Below are 18,566 nucleotides of genomic sequence, written 5' to 3'. Positions count from 1 at the left end.
CAAATGTTATCCCAACAAATGAGAAAGCGTTATGGCTGGAAAACAGGCGAGCACGTGAAGATCAGACGATCAATCCACCAATGACCCAAAACATAACACTGATCACACGTCAAATCACATCTATATAAGTAATCAGTGCGCAGAAGAAAGAGTGGTGCAGTCACTGCTGATCCCGAGTTACCTCCTGTATTATACCCCAGAGCTGCACTCACTATTCTGCTGGTGCAGTCACTGTGTACATACATTACATTACTGATCCTGAGTTACCTCCTGTATTATACTCCAGAGCTGCACTCACTATTCTGCTGGTGCAGTCACTGTGTACATACATTACATGACTGATCCTGAGTTACATCCTGTATTCTACTCCAGAGCTGCACTCACTATTCTGCTGGTGCACTCACTGTGTACATACATTACTGATCCTGAGTTACATCCTGTATTCTACTCCAGAGCTGCATGCACTATTCTGCTGGTGCAGTCACTGTGTACATACATTACATTACTGATCCTGAGTTACCTCCTGTATTATACCCCAGAGCTGCATGCACTATTCTGCTGGTGCAGTCACTGTGTACATACATTACATTACTGATCCTGAGTTACCTCCTGTATTATACCCCAGAGCTGCATGCACTATTCTGCTGGTGCAGTCACTGTGTACATACATTACATTACTGATCCTGAGTTACATCCTGTATTATACCCCAGAGCTGCATGCACTATTCTGCTGGTGCAGTCACTGTGTGCATACATTACATTACTGATCCTGAGTTACTTCCTGCATTATACCCCAGAGCTGCATGCACTATTCTGCTGGTGCAGTCACTGTGTGTGCTGTGACAAAGGCACTGGCAGAGTACTGGAGGGGAGATATGTGTCACTGCACTTAATGGCGTCAGTGATGTGAAACCCCGAGTATTTTCCTCCAGCACACTAAGTGTTGCGAGGATTAAGCTAAGTTGCATAAATGGGCTGGTTTCATGTGGACATCCATAGAGTGGCTGGGAGGGTGTCCACCTTATCTTCACCTGCAGAGCCGGCACTGCCATGTGCTGACAGTACCTGTGTGATGTGACAATCATGTGTGGAGTCACATGTGGGAGGAGTTACACGGTCTAGAGCTAAAATAGGGCAGTCTTTGTTCAGCAGGACTGGAGGGAGGACCTTCAGTGGTTTGTGTCCTTAGGAGGAAAGGCTGAACCAGTGTTGCTGCAAAGCGGGCTGCTACTCGCAAAAGTATGGACTCTCGTTACAGTATTTTGTTTTCTTTGTGGTTTTCCTGTTTTTGCCCGAAGGGCTGTGTTTAATTTCCCCTTCAAATTTGGTTTATGCCGCCATATAATAAACCAACCGTTGATTCAAAGAGACAGTGTTCCGGTTTTCTACCTCCGTGTACCGCCGAGTGAGTTGAACTACCACAAGTGGTGTTTCGAATGTGGGCAACGTTCCAGGAACACCAGTAGCAGCTGTGGTCAAACCGCATGTCCTGGGTAAAGGAGGCCACAAGCAGCGGACGACGTTAGCAGTAACAGCTGACACATCAGGAGACAAGCAAGTTGCTTACCCAGCAGATGCCACCGCATCAGCAGCTCCAACAACACCATCAGGACCAGTTCAGACAACAGAAGCAGCAGATTGAGTTCCTTGCCGAGGCAGTTCGTGGGAGACCGGAAGCCCATTCCACAAGTCCAGGTGACGACACGTACGTCCGGAAGGCAGTAAGATGAGCGATGCAGTAAATGATGGCGGGTGATGCTGTAGAGGCATTTCTGAATGTTTTTGAGTGTGTAGTGGAGAGAGAGAGACTGCCGCGAGACCAGGTGGCGGAGGTGCTGGCCCCCTATCTAACTGGCGAGCCCCAGAAGGCTTATTATGACCTGGCCTTACAAGACGCCCAGGAATATGTCAAACTAAAAACTGAGATACTGGCATGCTCAGGGGCGACTGTCTGTCCGAGCGCAAAGGGTTCATCATTGGGCTTATTGCGGTGATGAACCTCCTCGCTCCCAAATGTTCAATTTGCTGCATCTGGTGCAGAAATGGTTTCAGACGGAGGCCTCCACCCCAGCCCAAATGGTGGAGCGGGTTGTAATGGACAGATTTATCCACTCCCTAGGGGAATCTCTGAAATGCGGATGACCTGGTCGGCCTAGTAGAAAGGTACCAGGTGGTTGAGAAATCCCTAAGGAAGCTGGGTGGGTGGTGCATCTCCATACTGGGGTACCCAGCGGGAGTCCCAAAAGACGGGTAGCAGAGCCACCACTGGGGGGGGGGGGGGGGGACTCCGAGGACCAAGAGAGCTATTGAGGGATTGCAAAAGGCTTACAGTAAAGACCTGATCTGCTGGCGGCGTCACGGTGCTTCATACATAGCAGCCCGTTGTCCGTTGTCTTTTGAGCAGATGGATTGTAGCCTAGGCGGGCGCCGCTCGTACTAGGCTTATCCACACTTGCAGTGTGGACTATTAGCCCGGAGAGGGGCCGCAGTCATGTTCCGTGACCATAAATGGGGTGTTGGTGTCAGGACTGTTGGACTCAAGGATTTTGGTGATCCTGATAAGGGCCATACACCCCCACCAGTTGATCCCAGGGAAATATGTGGGCGTCCACTGTATCTACAGAGAGGATGGTGACAATAATGCCCGTCGTGAAGGAGCATATTCTGCAGGCAGAGGTAGAGGGAGTTCCAGCCCGGGGACTGCGTGCTAGTGCTTATTCCCAGGGTGGAGAACAAGTTCCGAGCCAAGTGGCAAGGCCCAGACAAGGTGGTGAAAAAACTGAGCAAGGTGAATCACAAGGTACACGAGTCAGGCTGACGGAAGCCACACCAAATATACCATGTGAACTTGCTCAAGCCATGACGAGATAGGGAGTCCTAGAAACCACTTGCCTGGGAGACAGCCCCAAAGCCACAGTGGAAGATGTCACCGTTGCAGAGACTCTAATGCCGGTCCAGAGTCGGAAACTGTTGCAGAAGAACCGTGACCTGTTCTCGGAGTTGCCAGGGCATATGCAGGTGGTCAAGCAGGACGTGTTGACAGAGCCACATGTAAGGGTAAACCTCAGGCACTGAAGAGTTCTCGGATGTTAGACCTCGGGGTGATTGAGAAGTCAAAAAGTGGATGTCGAGCCCCATCATCCTCGTGCCGAAGCCCGACGGTGAGTGTCGGTTTTGCAATGATAACCGCGGGTTGAACGAGGTGAAAAGGCTTCTTTGATGTAATATGCCTTATCTAGGATTACAAGATTACCGCCTTTGTCAGCTTTTCTGATAATTACGTCGTCCCATTTTTGAATTTCCCGTAGGGCTCTCTCTTCATGCCGCGGGAGGTTTTTAACAGGTTGTCTATACAAAATAGCATCAACGTCCTTTAAAATTAAATCGTGGAATAAATCCTCCACATTGCCTGGTGAAGTTGGCGGTAAAAAGCTTGACTTAATGCCTCCTTTAAACGGCTCGAGTGATTGCGTTACGTTAGGCGAAGTGTGAACGGTTGCTGATTCCATACTGCTGTCATTTAAATTTGCCAATAAATAAGCATCCTCTACATCTTGTACATCTTCTGTTGGATACGCCATAAAACCTAGGCTTCCAATGGTTGCTGGGGTTTCCGTAGTGGTGGTGGATGTATTTCCCTCTTTGTTGTTACTAAAGAATTTGTGAAGATGTAATTTTCTAATGCTCTTAAAACCCTGCTGTTCTGTTCGGTCTGGGGAGACCTATTTTGAACTTTGGTATTTTTTGGGGTGTTCAAGATGCGGTTCTGAAACTTGTGGTTGATTGACTTAAATGAGGATGGGTCGGTCGGCCACGGGTTTCAGAGCCGCATCTTGAATATTTTAAAGAATATTGAAGTTCAAAGTCGGTCATTTTTGACCAACAGAACAGCAGGGTTAAATAAATCAATTTTGAAGTCACATAAGTCAAAATATTCGGGTAAACAAAAACTTAAACCCCGTGAAAGAACCCGAATTTGGTCCGTTGTCAACGTCTTGTTAGATAAATTAATGACTTCAAAAGTATTTTCTTCGGTTTTTGCATTTTTTATTTCCTCCATGAAACCTGTTTGCGCTTTTTCATAGCGCTTTTTCGACCCCCTCTTCTGTTTTTTTCCTTAAAGGGATTGGCGTTCCCACGGTGGTTGACGTAGATGCCCTTACCTCAGTGTGTTCTTCTGTCGCACTCCAGTTTGAATCCGTTATCCAGCCATCTTAAGACGACTTTTGCTTTTTGACAAATTTTTTTGGGCGGTTTCTAAAAAAAGTCTTTTTATTATTATTCCATGAAAAAAATCTGTCCCATTTCAAATTCTCGTTTATCTCGAGAAATTTTTCTTTTCTTTAGTCTCCATTTGAACAACAAATTTTTTTCTCCAGTTTAAAAAAAAAAAAAAAAAAAATCTTATTTTGCTCCTCTGATACGTGAGGAAAGTTCTTGCTTTGATTTGTCCAATTGTTCACATAAGCTGCTATAGTCTTTTTCATTTTGCGATATTACTAATTGCAACAAGTTTTGTGAACATTGTAGGTGTATCTGCTCCCACGCTTTTTGAAAACTCAGATCATCTCTGAATTGTGAAATTTCTTTATACACTCTACGGCCGGTTTCACACGTCAGTGGCTCCGGTACGTGAGGTGACAGTTTCTTCACGTACCGGAGACACTGACACACGTAGACACATTAAAATCAATGTGTCTCTGCACATGTCAGCGTGTTTTCACGGACCTTGTGTGTTTGAAAAATACGGAGACATGTCAGTGTTCGTGGGAGCGCACGGATCACACAGACCCATGAAAGTCAATGGGTCCGGATGCTGTCCGTGTGCAGTCTGTGTGCCATGCAGGAGACAGCGCTACTGTAAGCGCTGCCCCCCCAGCTTGTGGTGCTGAAGCCAGAATTCATCCCTTCTTCCCAGCAGCGTTCGCTGGAGGGAAGGAATGAATAATTTTTTTTTTCTTTCCCCTTAAAAATAAATTTTGTGCGTCCCCCCCCCCCCCGCTTGCCAGGAAATACTCACCGACACCCAGCTCCAGCGATGTCTCCTCTCAGCAGCTGCAGCCTGTGCTGTGTGAGCGGTCACGTGGTCCCGCTCACTACAGTGAGGAATATGCGCATATTCCTCAATTCCTCACTGTAATGAGCGGGACCACGTGACCGCTCACACAAGGCCTGCTGCCGGCGCTGAGAGGAGACATCGCTGGAGCTGGGTGTCGGTGAGTATTTCCTGGCAAGCAGGGGGGGTTGGGGCGCACAGGGGATGGGAGGCAGGAGGGGGACAAAAAAAAAAAAAAAATTATTCATTTCTTCTCTCCAGCGAACGCTGCTGGGAAGAAGGGATGAATACCGGCTTCAGCACCGCATGCAGGGGACAGCGCTTACAGTAGCGCTGTCTCCTGCACTGTCCGTGTGGTCCCCAGTCAGCACACGGCTGCCGCACGTGTGCCACACTGATGTGCTACGTAAGCACACGGACAATTCCGGTACCGATTTTTCCGCTACCGGAATGATCTGGACATGTGGGACAGGCCTAAGACCTCTTGGCACACGATTGCACTCAGCAGATGACTTTAATGATTTAATAGTCCAATACAGCCTGATTTCTCTCTCAGCTAGAGAATAAATCTTGGATTCCAAAGATTTTGTACTTATCAGTTCTAGTTCGTCCTGGCAGACGCGGTACTGATTAAGGTGCGCGTCTCTGACTGGGGAGCACACAGAGAGCTGCACGTAAAGAATGTCTGTGCCAGATCCCCCCTAGCATCACTCCCCCTTAGTGATGCATTAATTGGAAGACCCCCAGCCGGCCAGTGGGCACTAGAGGGGAGGGGTCCTACGGCCACTCCTACAGGGGTTAAATCCAGGTGTCCGGCCGAGAACTTTCTCTTTCACTCTCGGCAGGACACCTGGAAGCTTTTGTCTGTCCCTGCTGTGATGTCGGACCCCCTTCTTGTTGAGGCCCTGCTGAAGAGAGCGGTGCAGGAAGGTGAGTTCTGGCTTCAAGCCGTTTTCATAGGCAGCAGGGCTCACCTCCCTGTGCCCTCTCCTGACCCCCTGCTCACTGTTCCCTTATCCGGTCCAGAAAATTTGTCCTCCCTCACGCCTGCGTCTCCGGGTCCCCCCCCCGCCCTAGGCCTAGGTCACCCCCGCTGCGTGCCAGCCCGCCGGCTCCCGACGGGTTGGAGGTCGGAGCTGTACAGAGCCATGTGCGAAGGCTCTCTGCTGCCGGCTGTTCTCCCTCACCCCTCCGCCATCGGGCCCAGCTCACCTCCAATACCTTCGGGAGCACCAGCACCCTGCGGTCCGTCGTTTGGCCCGGCCCCGATCGCTGGGCAGGGGCCCCTCTCTGCGCCGCTGTCGGTGCCGGGCCCCTCGGCTGTAGATGGTCTGGGGGCCTCTCGAGGGCGGCGGGGTAGAGCCGGGCGTCGCACCCGTCGGAGGGTGGCCGGCATCTCCTCGCCGGCTCTGGTCCGGACTCCGGTGGGGGCAGAGGGCGGCGATGGGCAGCCGGCGCCGGTGGCTCCGTCCCGGCTGTTCGGGGCTTCATCGGGCGGCGCCCGGCGTCGCCCCCTTCCCCGGCCGCTCCGGAGAGGCCGGTGGTGGCGCCGGGTGGCAGGCAATCCGCCCGCTTACCCCGCGCCCCGGAGCGGCTCCAGGTCGGGGAGGGGGGGGGGGCCTCGCAGCTGCAGGCTTCTTCCGAAGGCCTCGGACACCGCTCGGAGTGCTGGGAGGCTCCGCCCAGCCACTTCCGGTCCCCACCCAGCCACTTCCGGTCACCGCAGATGAGCGCTGAACACAGCGCTGGCCAGTCCTCGGTTGCCTTCCCTGCGGGCACATATACGCCGCCCGCAGGGGGTAACCTGGGGGCTGGTTTTAATCCCTCACTTTCCCCACAGTGCGCTGATCGGTCGAAATCGACCGATCAGCGTGCTGATTTGTCACCTGGTCTGACCTCCAGCCTACCCCCGGCAGACGCAGCCCTGATGCCTGTACGGGGGTATCAGGGGTCAGGCCAGAGAGGTCACAGGGCGGCTGAAGAGCGCGTTGTTCGGTCCCATGGGACCGAGCAAGGCGCTCAACAGCCGCGCAGCGGGAATCACGGCGACATCGCAGTAAACGCACCAAGCACAGACACATCCACACCTCCCCCCACTGCCCAAAACCTAAATAAAAATTATCCGGTAACCGCCGCCCCGTCAAATCCCAGCAATGGGGAGGAATATGGTTACCTACTGACGCCCCCCCTTCCGATTAGCGTTTCAGGACCAGCTACGGCCAATTATCCCCCTCTGTCTACTGATAGAATCCCCCCCATTGCACCGCATAATAACGGCGGATAACTCCCGTCGCCGTTCCCGCCACTCCTCTAAACGCCCCTCCCGTCACCGTCGCAGACGCAGCTCCCATAGGAGCCGCCGCAGATCCCGGGCCACAGGATGGCTGTCATCAGCAACATCCGAGGGGTCCGAGGTGTCGCTAAGTCCGGATAAGAGTCATCGTGCACGTGGCAAGTCCTCTAAATCGTGGTCACCCTCTAGGGCTTTCAGCCGGGGAGAACAATCCCCCGCGGCTTCCAGCCACAACAACCACCACGCAGCGGGAGCCAGAGTTTCCCCGTCCTGCGACATCACCCTGTCAACATCTGCGGGGGTTCCTCCAGGATCGGTGTACACTCGTCCAGAATCACGCAGCGGTGAGTGTTCCAAGGGTAGCGAACCAGCCAGGGAAGAACAATCCCCCGCGGCTTCCAGCCACGACAACTGCAATGCAGTCGCTGAAGACAGAGCCATTAATCCGCCACTATGTGGTAGTAATCGGGCTCCAACGCACGATATTCAGTGCATCGGCCAGCACATCGGCCAATCCCTCGCTGTAGCGGGAGCCAGAGTTTCCCCGTCCTGCGACATCCCCCCTTCAACATCTGCGGGGGTTCCTCCAGGATCGGAGCACACTCGTCCAGAGTCACACAGCGCACAGCGCAAGGGTAACGAGGAAATCTTACGTTACAGGGTTAACATAAAAGAAATGGAGCTAACTTCAGCGGTAAAGGAGTTACGCCTACAACTATCACATCCAAACGGATAAGTGGTGAACAAAGATCTGGATCAAAAATAGCTTTAACTATAGATCAGGAAATTAGACAGAAAATCAGGAGCAACAATTATATTGACATATGGTCGCTGTTATCAGCGGACCAACAAACGGTGGATAAAGCTAACGATAGGGGTTTCGATAGGGGGAGATAAAAAAAATCGGATTAACCATGAATAATTGGCTCCAGGCCTTCGCAGTATTGGGCTGTATTATGGGTGGCCCCCTGGCTAAAGCTTTACCCCAATAAGGAAGCGGCTCAGCAACTGCAATCGGGCTTCTCCGACGGGTTCTTTATTCCCTTTAGGCTAACAAGAACGCCAACCCTATCCGATAACCTAAAATCGGCTCGCGAATTCCCAAAATTCTTAGACAAAAATTGGGAAGGAGGTAGAATTGGGTAGAATAGCAGGCCCCTTTAAGTCGCTCCCCTTCAAAAACATTACAATTTCTCCGTTAGGCATCATACCAAAAAAGGAACCCGGTAAATACCGTTTAATCCATCATTTTCACCCAAAGGGCGATTCGGTTAACGATGCTATTTCCCCAGAAAAAGCTTCTGTCTCGTATGTGTCTTTCGATACAGCGGTAGAACTAGTCCGGGCAGCCGGACCCGGCGCCCTGCTAGCCAAATCCGACATTGAATCGGCATTCCGTTTACTACCCATGCACCCCGAATGTTTCCACCTTCTGGGCTGCAAAGTGGACCAACACTATTACTTCGACATGTGCCTCCCGATGGGATGTTCCATCTCATGTCACTATTTCGAGCTGTTCAGCACCTTCCTAGATTGGGTAGTTCAGTACGAAACGGGCAGTAAATCCCTAATTCACTACCTCGACGATTTCCTGTTCGTCGGCCCCAGTGATTTTAATCTCTGCTCCGATTTACAAGAAAAATTCAAATCTATCTCACTCAAATTCGGCGTGCCATTGTCACCAAAAAAAAACAAAAAAAAAAACGGAGGGTCCATGTAATGTATTGCCCTTCTTGGGCAACGAAATAGATACCAACATGATGGTGTTCCGCTTACCAGAGGATAGAATACAAAAAACCCAACAAATGTCGAAAGGCTTCCGCGAAGTTAAGAAGGTAACCCTACAGCAAATGCAGGCGTTATCGGGTTTACTGACGTTCGCCTGCCGCGTAATGCCGGCCGGCAGAGCATTCTCACGCAGACTATCTTTGGCAACAAAAGGCGCTTCTCAGCACGGCCATAGAATTAGGCTCACTCGTTCGCTAAAAGCAGATCTGCTGGTATGGCAGACGTTCCTACAATCGTACAACGGTCACACGTGCGTCATGGTTAGAGAGATCACAAGCAAAGAATTAGGGCTGACAATAGGGTGGAACAAAACAGAGGGTTTTGCAACAATCTATAAAAAACAATAGTGCCAATCTGGTTGGCCAGAGAATTGGACGACAACAAAGTGGGGGCAAGACCCGGCCCTATGGGAATTGTTTGCGGTAGTAGCAGCGGTGGAGATATGGGCCGATCAGTTGAGAAACATGAACATTCGTTTCCAAACTAAAAATACGAAAACAGCGAAGAGTTTAAATCACATGTCTTCTTCATCCTTGCCCATACTCGCTCTCTTGCGCCGGCTAGCGATGATATGCCTTGAAAACAATATCTGGTGTAGAGCCACCGTGGTGGCGGAAGTAGATGATAATATCATTAACCCATTGTTGTTTTCCAATTGGCAGGCTTTCAGAATCCAGCAGCCCAACGCGCAACCCCTGGGTATCCTGTGTCCACTGTCCCTGTGGGATACAGTGGACAATCATTGATGCCCTTAATCCGGGCCTAGCAGGTGTATGGTAAGGCTTGGGAGGAGTGGCGCTCACTAATTCAGCCAGTTCAGCTGATGGCTGAGTGGTTAAGCTCTTTCACTGAAGAGTGGGAAACATGGTTTCTATCCCCAGTAAAAGTAAATTTCTTCTTTATTTATTGGTAGGCCAGTCGACGAATGCGACGGAGTACGAAGCGCGGTTACAAACGAATTTTTATTACGGAAATTATCGGGGCTAGCATTTTCTTTCATCTATTGGGATGGGTAGACGTAACTAAGTCCTTCTGCATAAGACAAGCCATAAAAGGTGGGAAAAGGCTTCAGCCAAGCCAGGAATGTCGCCGCCCCATTTCACTGAGACTATTGCAGGAACTGATTGCTGCGTCGGAAGGAGGCCTAATTAATGAGGGCATAGTTATATGCAGCGACGCCCTGCGCATATATGCAGCGACGCCCTGCGCATCAGGGTTCGAAAGTCCAAATGCTATCCCACCGGTAGGGGCACATGGGTCCTAGTTAACTCTACAGATGGCCCAGCTTGTCCGCTAAAAATGGTTAGAAGATACGCCGGGATAAGACACGCTGGTAGATTTTTTCTTCACTCATAAAGACATGTCCCCTCTGACCAAGTACCAATTCCAGGCAATGTTCAAGCTATGCTTGGGAAAAACCGGCGCTAATCCAAAGGAGTACGGAACACATTCGTTCCGCATAGGGGCGGCCACAGCGGCAGCTAAGGCAGGAGTGTCAGAGGCCGAGGCGCAGAGAATGGGTCGCTGGAAGTCCGCATACTTCGCCAGATACATAAGACCCGACTTGCTTAATTAACATGTGTTGTCTCTTACAGGGGTTGAAGTTTGGGTTGTAGGAGATTCCTACGTTTACTGGGCCAAGGAGAGGGCCAAACTGCGGCCAGGAGGAACAAATCTTTACCTCCCGGGCATAAAAGTTAAATGGAGGGGTGTCAGAGGCCTCCAGTGGAAACAGGTGTTCAAGGAGATGGTTGGCATAGCAAGGAGGGCGGAAAGCCCTGTGGTAATGGTGGTACACACGGGTGGCAATGACCTTGGCAAACAAAAGGTGGCCGAATTGAACAAATGGTTGACAACGGATATGGATACAAAAGGTGGCCGAATTGTACAAATGGGTGACAACGGATATGGATTGGTTCAGCTGTCTTTACAGGAACATGATCCTGGTGTGGTCGGATATAACACCACGGGCCGTCTGGCGAAGAGCAAGAGATAAAAGAGCCATAGAACGGACAAGGGGTAAATTCAATGCTCGGATGGGAAAATATGTGAGAGGAAGAGGCGGTATCGTGATTCGTCACCTCCCGTTACAAGGGGATAACACGCCACAACTAAGACCGGACGGAGTTCACCTAACGGACATTGGCCTCGATATTTTTCTGTCTGGTTTACAGGATGGGGTTGAACAGGCCCTAACATCGAGGGGTGGGGTCGGAGTCCCGCGTAGATAATACACGGGATCCTCCGTGGCGGAAAAAGCGGAGGAGGGCAAAGGTCGTAACCGCTCGTTGGGCCAATTCCCCTGTCGATCACGGACAGGAGCTCGGCGCGAGCCGCTCGTTACGATATGTAATTGCCCTTTCTCCGATTATTTAATTAATAAACTGTGACCGACCTGTTCAACCCACCTAGGACTGTGTGTGTTTCATTACGGGATTGATGGGAGGGGGGAAGGCACTGGTTACGACACCCAGGTCTCCACAGTCTGGCAGACGCGGTACTGATTAAGGTGCGCGTCTCTGACTGGGGAGCACACAGAGAGCTGCACGTAAAGGTGGTCTGTGCCAGTTCCCCCCTAGCATCACTCCCCCCCCCTTAGTGATGCATTAATTGGAAGACCCCCAGCCGGCCAGTGGGCACTAGAGGGGAGGGGTCCTACGGCCACTCCTACAGGGGTTAAATCCAGGTGTCCGGCCGAGAACTTTCTCTTTCACTCTCGGCAGGACACCTGGAAGCTTTTGTCCCACCCACCCTCCCTTTTAAAGGCTAATTATGATACTAACCCGCAGGAGAATGTAAATGTGTGAATTATGTTGTAAGTTTAAAAAAAAAAAAAAAAAATTATTACGTATGTTGATAGAACTAAACCCTGGTAACCTTTATTAAGTCACAGCGGAAAAAGCGGAGGAGGGCAAAGGTCGTAACCGCTCTTTGGGCCAATTCCCCTGTCGATCACGGACAGGAGCTCGGCGCGAGCCGCTCGTTACGATATGTAATTGCCCTTTCTCCGATTATTTAATTAATAAACTGTGACCGACCTGTTCAACCCACCTAGGACTGTGTGTGTTTGATTACGGGACTGATGGGAGGGGGGAAGGCACTGGTTACGACACCCAGGTCTCCACAGTCTTGTAATTGCAGTCATTGAGAAACTCAGCAGCTCCCTCTCTGCCTGCTAATAAGCCACATGAAGCCTCCGTGTGTCCATCCAGATCTGCTGTTTCTTCCATGTTAGTATCCATGGTGGGGAGAAAAAAAAAAATCTATACAACAGCTTCAATTTCGTGCTCAGGTATGTCCCAGAATAAACCACATACAACAGTCCACTTTCCAAAGAATAGCGGGCATTACCGGCACTGAATGCTGTAAGATCCTATGCACCCCAATATATCATAAGGAATCCTGTGCCTCCCACTTTTATATATAAGAGATCCTATGCACCCCAGTATATCGTAAGGAATCCTGTGCCTCCCACCTTTATATATAAGAGATCCTATGCACCCCAGTATATCGTAAGGAATCCTGTGCCTCCCTTTATAAGAGATCCTATGCACCCCAGTATATCGTAAGGAATCCTGTGCCTCCCTTTATAAGAGATCCTATGCACCCCAGTATATCGTAAGGAATCCTGTGCCTCCCACTTTTATATATAAGAGATCCTATGCACCCCAGTATATCGTAAGGAATCCTGTGCCTCCCACCTTATATATAAGAGATCCTATGCCCCCCAATATGTCACAAGGCATCCTGTACGGTCCATGACACTGTGACCAGTATTTCTTTGCAGCTCCTTGGATCCCCGTCTTCAGTGCTCATACAGGTGCAGTCATATATGGAGCCCCGATCCGATCCAGTGGATCACTCACCATCTACCTTTTTTCAGTTCCCCATACGGATATTCACCCTTTCCTTACCCGCAGTAACACATCATTTTATATTTCACCTTCAGAGAATGACCCTGATGTGATCCAGTCTACTGACTGCGCCATATGCGGCTTTAACATCCATCTGCCGCAGCCACCTCCGGCGTCCGTCCTCAGTGCCCACCCTGCCAGGACCCGGGGGCCAGAGTCCTGCGCGCGGTGGCTGGTGACATGGGACTTTTCCCTGGGGAGGTCAATGCCCCCTTGTCTCTTGTACTTCTCACGGCTGCTGTTTGCTAGATTGCTCTTCTTGCCTTTGATGCATTTAGATGGTCTGAGGCAGTGACCGGTGTCACATGTGAGGGTCGCCATGTGTCCCCCAGGATGCGCAAAGAAGCAGATTGAGGCCGCGGGCGTGGCTGTGACTACAATGCAGAATTAGCCCCTTCACACATCAGTTTTTTGCCGTCAGGCATAATCCAGCGAAGTTTGAAAAAAACGGATCCGGCAAAACTGCATACAACAATCTGAAAATGAATACATCGACTTACCAGAACACCTCCTCCACAGACGCCAGGGACAGAATGAAGATTCTATTGCTGGCATGGAGGGAAGCAGACACAGATTTATATAATGGAAGGGTGTGATAACAAGAAGCAGCACAGCCCATACACCACAAGGAACCTCTTAAAGGGACACAGTCACCTGAATTTGGAGGGAACAATCTTCAGCCATAGGGGCGAGGTTTTCGGGTGTTTGATTCACCCTTTCCTTACCCACTGGCTGCATGCTGGCTGCAATATTGGGTTGAAGTTCATTCTCTGTCCTCCATAGTACACGCCTGCGCAAGGCAAGATTAAGGTGTACAAATCCATTCAGAAACACATATTTTGAAGGGGGAAATAAAAACAACAAAACTACAATATTGGGGTTGCATAAGTGTGCACACCCTCGTATAATCAGGGCTGTGGTTGTGCTCAGAATCAGCCAATCATATTTCCCCATGTTACATAGTAGCCAGCGCTCATTCGCCATCATTACAGAGACTCTGATTAACCCCAGAGAAAGGGTCGCTGCTCTGGGAGGATTTTCCTGATCTGTAAACAGCTGACAGCAAATCAAAAGAATCTTAGTGTGAAAAATTGTCAGTCGGGAGAATGAAAAAGTCTCCAAAAGGCATCAGATCTTATGCACACTGAGAAAAAGTGATCAAGAAGTCTAAAATCAGCATCTGCTTTACTCCTACTTTCCTAGAACCAAACTGCAACCCAGTGGACGTTAGAGCAGCAGCTCTCACATCATTCCGTAATCCATTTAGTGAGAGCAAATCAGCCGCAGTTTGGCTACGGGGCTTGGGCTACACAACGTAACATACTGCAAGAGACCGAGAGCAACATTAGAGGAGCTGCAGGAATCTCTGACCAGTCCTGGTTGTGTCCTGCATGTAACCACAATCTCCTGTATTCTTCATATCTCCAGCCTGCGAGGTCGGGGGGGAAGACAGAGACTTCATTGCCAAATATTCAGGCCAGCGATATTCTGCCCAAACCCCCATCACATTGGCCACAAACATGTGGGAAACGAGGTCTGTCTCATGAGACCGAGGCGGAAATTTGTGGCCGGAATTCCAAACGTGCAAAACCGACACAGCGCATCAACAGAAGATCCCATCCCCACAGTGAGGCATGGTGGGGGCAGCATTATGCTTTGGGGATATTTTTCAGCAACTAAAAATTGGGGCTTTAGACAAGGGGGAGGGAATTATGAACAGAACAAATATTAGTCAATTTTACGTCAGAACCGCCCAGCCTCTGCTAAAAGACTGAAAAGGAGGAGGATTTTCACCTTTCAGCATGACAACGACTAAACGACCTTCAAGTCACCAAAAGAATGGTGTCATGGATCCCACTCTGTGCTGTCACTAATTTGTCACGTACCCGCTCTCAGCACATGACTTGGGGGTTGTGCCTGCAAGTGTTAATCTATCTCCCCTCTCTCAGACCAGCAATCAACCTCTGTCCTATGCTGTAATGGGAGCATAAATCACACAACTACCCAGGCAACACACCCACTCATACACGTTGCCACCACTCTCCGAATACACGGGTGATGAGTCCCGGAAATATTACTAATACTGTCTACCACTCATATGGATCATACAGTTTAAGGCTATGGATTCTTTTAGAACATTCAAAGTTCAACTTGTTAACCCCTTCCCGACCTGTGACACAGCGTATGCGTCATGAAAGTCGGTGCCAATCCGACCTGTGACGCATATGCTGTGTCACAGAAAGATCGCGTCCCTGCAGATCGGGTGAAAGGGTTAACTCCCATTTCACCCGATCTGCCGGGACAGGGGGAGTGGTAGTTTAGCCCAGGGGGGGTGGCTTCACCCCCTCGTGGCTACGATCGCTCTGATTGGCTGTTGAAAGTGAAACTGCCAATCAGAGCGATTTGTAATATTTCACCTAAAAAAATGGTGAAATATTACAATCCAGCCATGGCCGATGCTGCAATATTATCGGCCATGGCTGGAAATACTAATGTGCCCCCACCCCACCCCACCGATCGCCCCCCTCCAGCCCCCCGATCTGTGGCCCGCTCCCCTCCGTCCTGTGCTCCGCTCCCCCGTCCTCCTGTCCGCTCCCCCCGTGCTCCAATCACACCCCCCCGTGCTCCAATCAAACCCCCCCGTGCTCCAATCAAACCCCCCCGTGCTCCGATCCACCCCCCCTGCACACCGATCCACCCCCCCTGCACACCGATCCACCCGCCCTGCACACCGATCCACCCGCCCGCACACCGATCACTCTCCCCCATGCTCCGATCCCTCCCCCCCGTGCTCCGACGCCCCCCCGTGCCCTGATCTCCCCCCCTTATACTTACCGATCCTGGCGGGGTCCGTCAGTCTTCTTCCCCGGGCGCCGCCATGTTCCAAAATGGCGGGCGCATGCGCAGTGCGCCCGCCGAATCTGCCGGCCGGCAGATTCGTTCCAATGTGAATTTTGATCACTGTGATATAATCTATCACAGTGGTCAAAATAAAAAAACAGTAAATGACCCCCCCCATTTGTCCCCCATAGATGGGGACAATAATAAAATAAATATTTTTTTTTTTTTTCACTAAGGTTGGAGTTAGAACTAGGGTTAGGGTTAGGGGTAGGGTTAGGGGTAGGGTTAGGGGTAGGGTTTCGGTATGTGCACACGTATTCTGGTCCTCTGCGGATTTTTCCGCAGCGGATTTGATAAATCCGCAGTGCTAAACCGCTGCGGATTTATGGCAGATTTACCGCGGTTTTTCTGCGCATTTCACTGCGGTTTTACAACTGCGATTTTCTATTGGAGCAGTTGTAAAACCGCTGTGGAATCCGCAGAAAGAAGTGACATGCTGCGGAATGTAAACCGCTGCGTTTCCGTGCAGTTTTTCCGCAGCATGTGTACAGCGATTTTTGTTTCCCATAGGTTTACATTGAAATGTAAACTCATGGGAAACTGCTGCGGATCCGCAGCGTTTTCCGAAGCGTGTGCACATACCTTTAGAATTAGGCTATGTGCACACGGTGCGGATTTGGCTGCGGATCCGCAGCGGATTGGCCGCTGCGGATCCGCAGCAGTGTTCCATCAGGTTTACAGTACCATGTAAACCTATGGAAAACCAAATCCGCTGTGCCCATGGTGCGGAAAATACCGCACGGAAACGCTGCGTTGTATTTTCCGCAGCATGTCAATTCTTTGTGTGGATTCCGCAGCGTTTTACACCTATTCCTCAATAGGAATCCGCAGGTGAAATCCGCGGTAAATCCGCAGGTAAAACGCAGTGCCTTTTACCCGCGGATTTTTCAAAAATGGTGCGGAAAAATCTCACACGAATCCGCAACGTGGGTACATAGCCTTAGGGTTAGGGTTGGGTTGGAATTAGGGTTGTGGTTAGGGTTAGGGGTGTGTTGGGGTTAGGGTTGTGGTTAGGGGTGTGTTGCGGTTAGGGTTGTGGTTAGGGTTACGGCTACAGTTGGGATAAGGGTTAGGGGTGTGTTGGCGTTAGAATTGAGGGGTTTCCACTGTTTAGGCACATCAGGGGGTCTCCAAACGCAACATGGCGCCACCATTGATTCCAGCCAATCTTTTATTCAAAAAGTCAAATGGTGCTCCTTCCCTTCCGAGCCCCGACGTGTGCCCAAACAGTGGTTTACCCCCACATATGGGGTATCAGTGTACTCAGGACAAACTGGGCATCAATTACTGGGGTCCAATTTCTCCTGTTACCCTTGAGAAAATAAAAAATTGCTTGCTAAAACATCATTTTTGAGGAAAGAAAAATGATTTTTTATTTTCACGGCTCTGCGTTGTAAACGTCTGTGAAGCACTTGGGGGTTCAAAGTGCTCACCACATATCTAGATAAGTTCCTTGGGGGGTCTAGTTTCCAAAATGGGGTCACTTGTGGGGGGTTTCTACTGTTTAGGCACACCAGGGGCTCTGCAAACGCAACGTGACGCCCGCAGACCATTCCATCAAAGTCTGCATTTCAAAAGTCACTACTTCCCTTCTGAGCCCCGACGTGTGCCCAAACAGTGGTTTACCCCCACATATGGGGTATCAGCGTACTCAGGAGAAACTGGACAACAACTTTTGGGGTCCAATTTCTCCTGTAACCCTTGGGAAAATAAAAAATTCTGGGCTAAAAAATTATTTTTGAGGAAAGAAAACGTATTTATTATTTTCACTGCTCTGTGTTATAAACTTCTGTGAAGCACTTGGGGGTTCAAAGTGCTCACCTCACATCTAGATTAGTTCCTTTCGGGGTCTAGTTTCTAAAATGGGGTCACTTGTGGGGGGTTTCTACTGTTTAGCCACATCAGGGGCTCTGCAAACGCAACGTAACGCCCGCAGAGCATTCCATCAAAGTCTGCATTTCAAAACGTCACTACTTGACTTCCGAGCCCCGACATGTGCCCAAACTGTGGTTTACCCCCACATATGGGGTATCAGCGTACTCAGGAGAAACTGTACAACAACTTTTGGGGTCAAATTTCTCCTGTTACCCTTGGGAAAATAATAAATTGCAGGCTAAAAAATCATTTTAGAGAAAATAAAATTTTTATTTTATTTTCATGGCTCTGCGTTATAAACTTCTGTGAAGCACTTGGAAGTTCAAAGTCCTCACCACACATCTAGATTAGTTCCTTTGGGGGTCTAGTTTCCAAAATGGGGTCATATGTGGGGGATCTCCAATGTTTAGGCACACAGGGGCTCTCCAAACGTGACATGGTGTCCGCTAATGATTGGAGCTAATTTTCCATTTAAAAAGCCAATTGGCGTGCCATCCCTTCCGAGCCCTGCCGTGCGCCCAAACAGTGGTTTACCCCCACATATGGGGTATCAGCGTACTCAGGACAAACTGGACAACAACATTTGCGGTCCAATTTCTCCTATTACCCTTGGCAAAATAGGAAATTCCAGGCTAAAAATCATTTTTGAGGAAAGAAAAATTATTTTTTATTTTCATGGCTCTGCATTATAAACTTCTGTGAAGCACCTGGGGGTTTAAAGTGCTCAATATGCATCTAG

The 18,566-nt window shown here is 50.0% G+C and overlaps 1 protein-coding gene across 4 annotated transcripts in view; it reads right to left on the bottom strand.

Moving 5' to 3' along the window:
• Nucleotides 1–18,566, bottom strand: part of SLC6A9 (solute carrier family 6 member 9) — a 224,919-nt gene that overhangs the window by 133,850 nt on the left and 72,503 nt on the right. Inside the window, exon 1 of one of the 4 annotated variants that reach the window (XM_069735855.1) lies at nt 13,552–13,567. The exons of the other annotated variants lie outside the window; for them this stretch is intronic. The gene's annotated coding sequence lies outside the window, so the exon portion shown is untranslated. Of the gene's footprint in view, nt 1–13,551; nt 13,568–18,566 lie in introns of those variants that run through there. 4 annotated transcript variants of the gene reach the window in all.

This window comes from Ranitomeya imitator, chromosome 8 (assembly GCF_032444005.1).
Source record: "Ranitomeya imitator isolate aRanImi1 chromosome 8, aRanImi1.pri, whole genome shotgun sequence".
Taxonomy (NCBI): Eukaryota; Metazoa; Chordata; class Amphibia; order Anura; family Dendrobatidae; genus Ranitomeya; species Ranitomeya imitator.
Note: the sequence above shows the minus strand (reverse complement) of the source record. Positions and strands in the feature narration are given on the sequence as shown.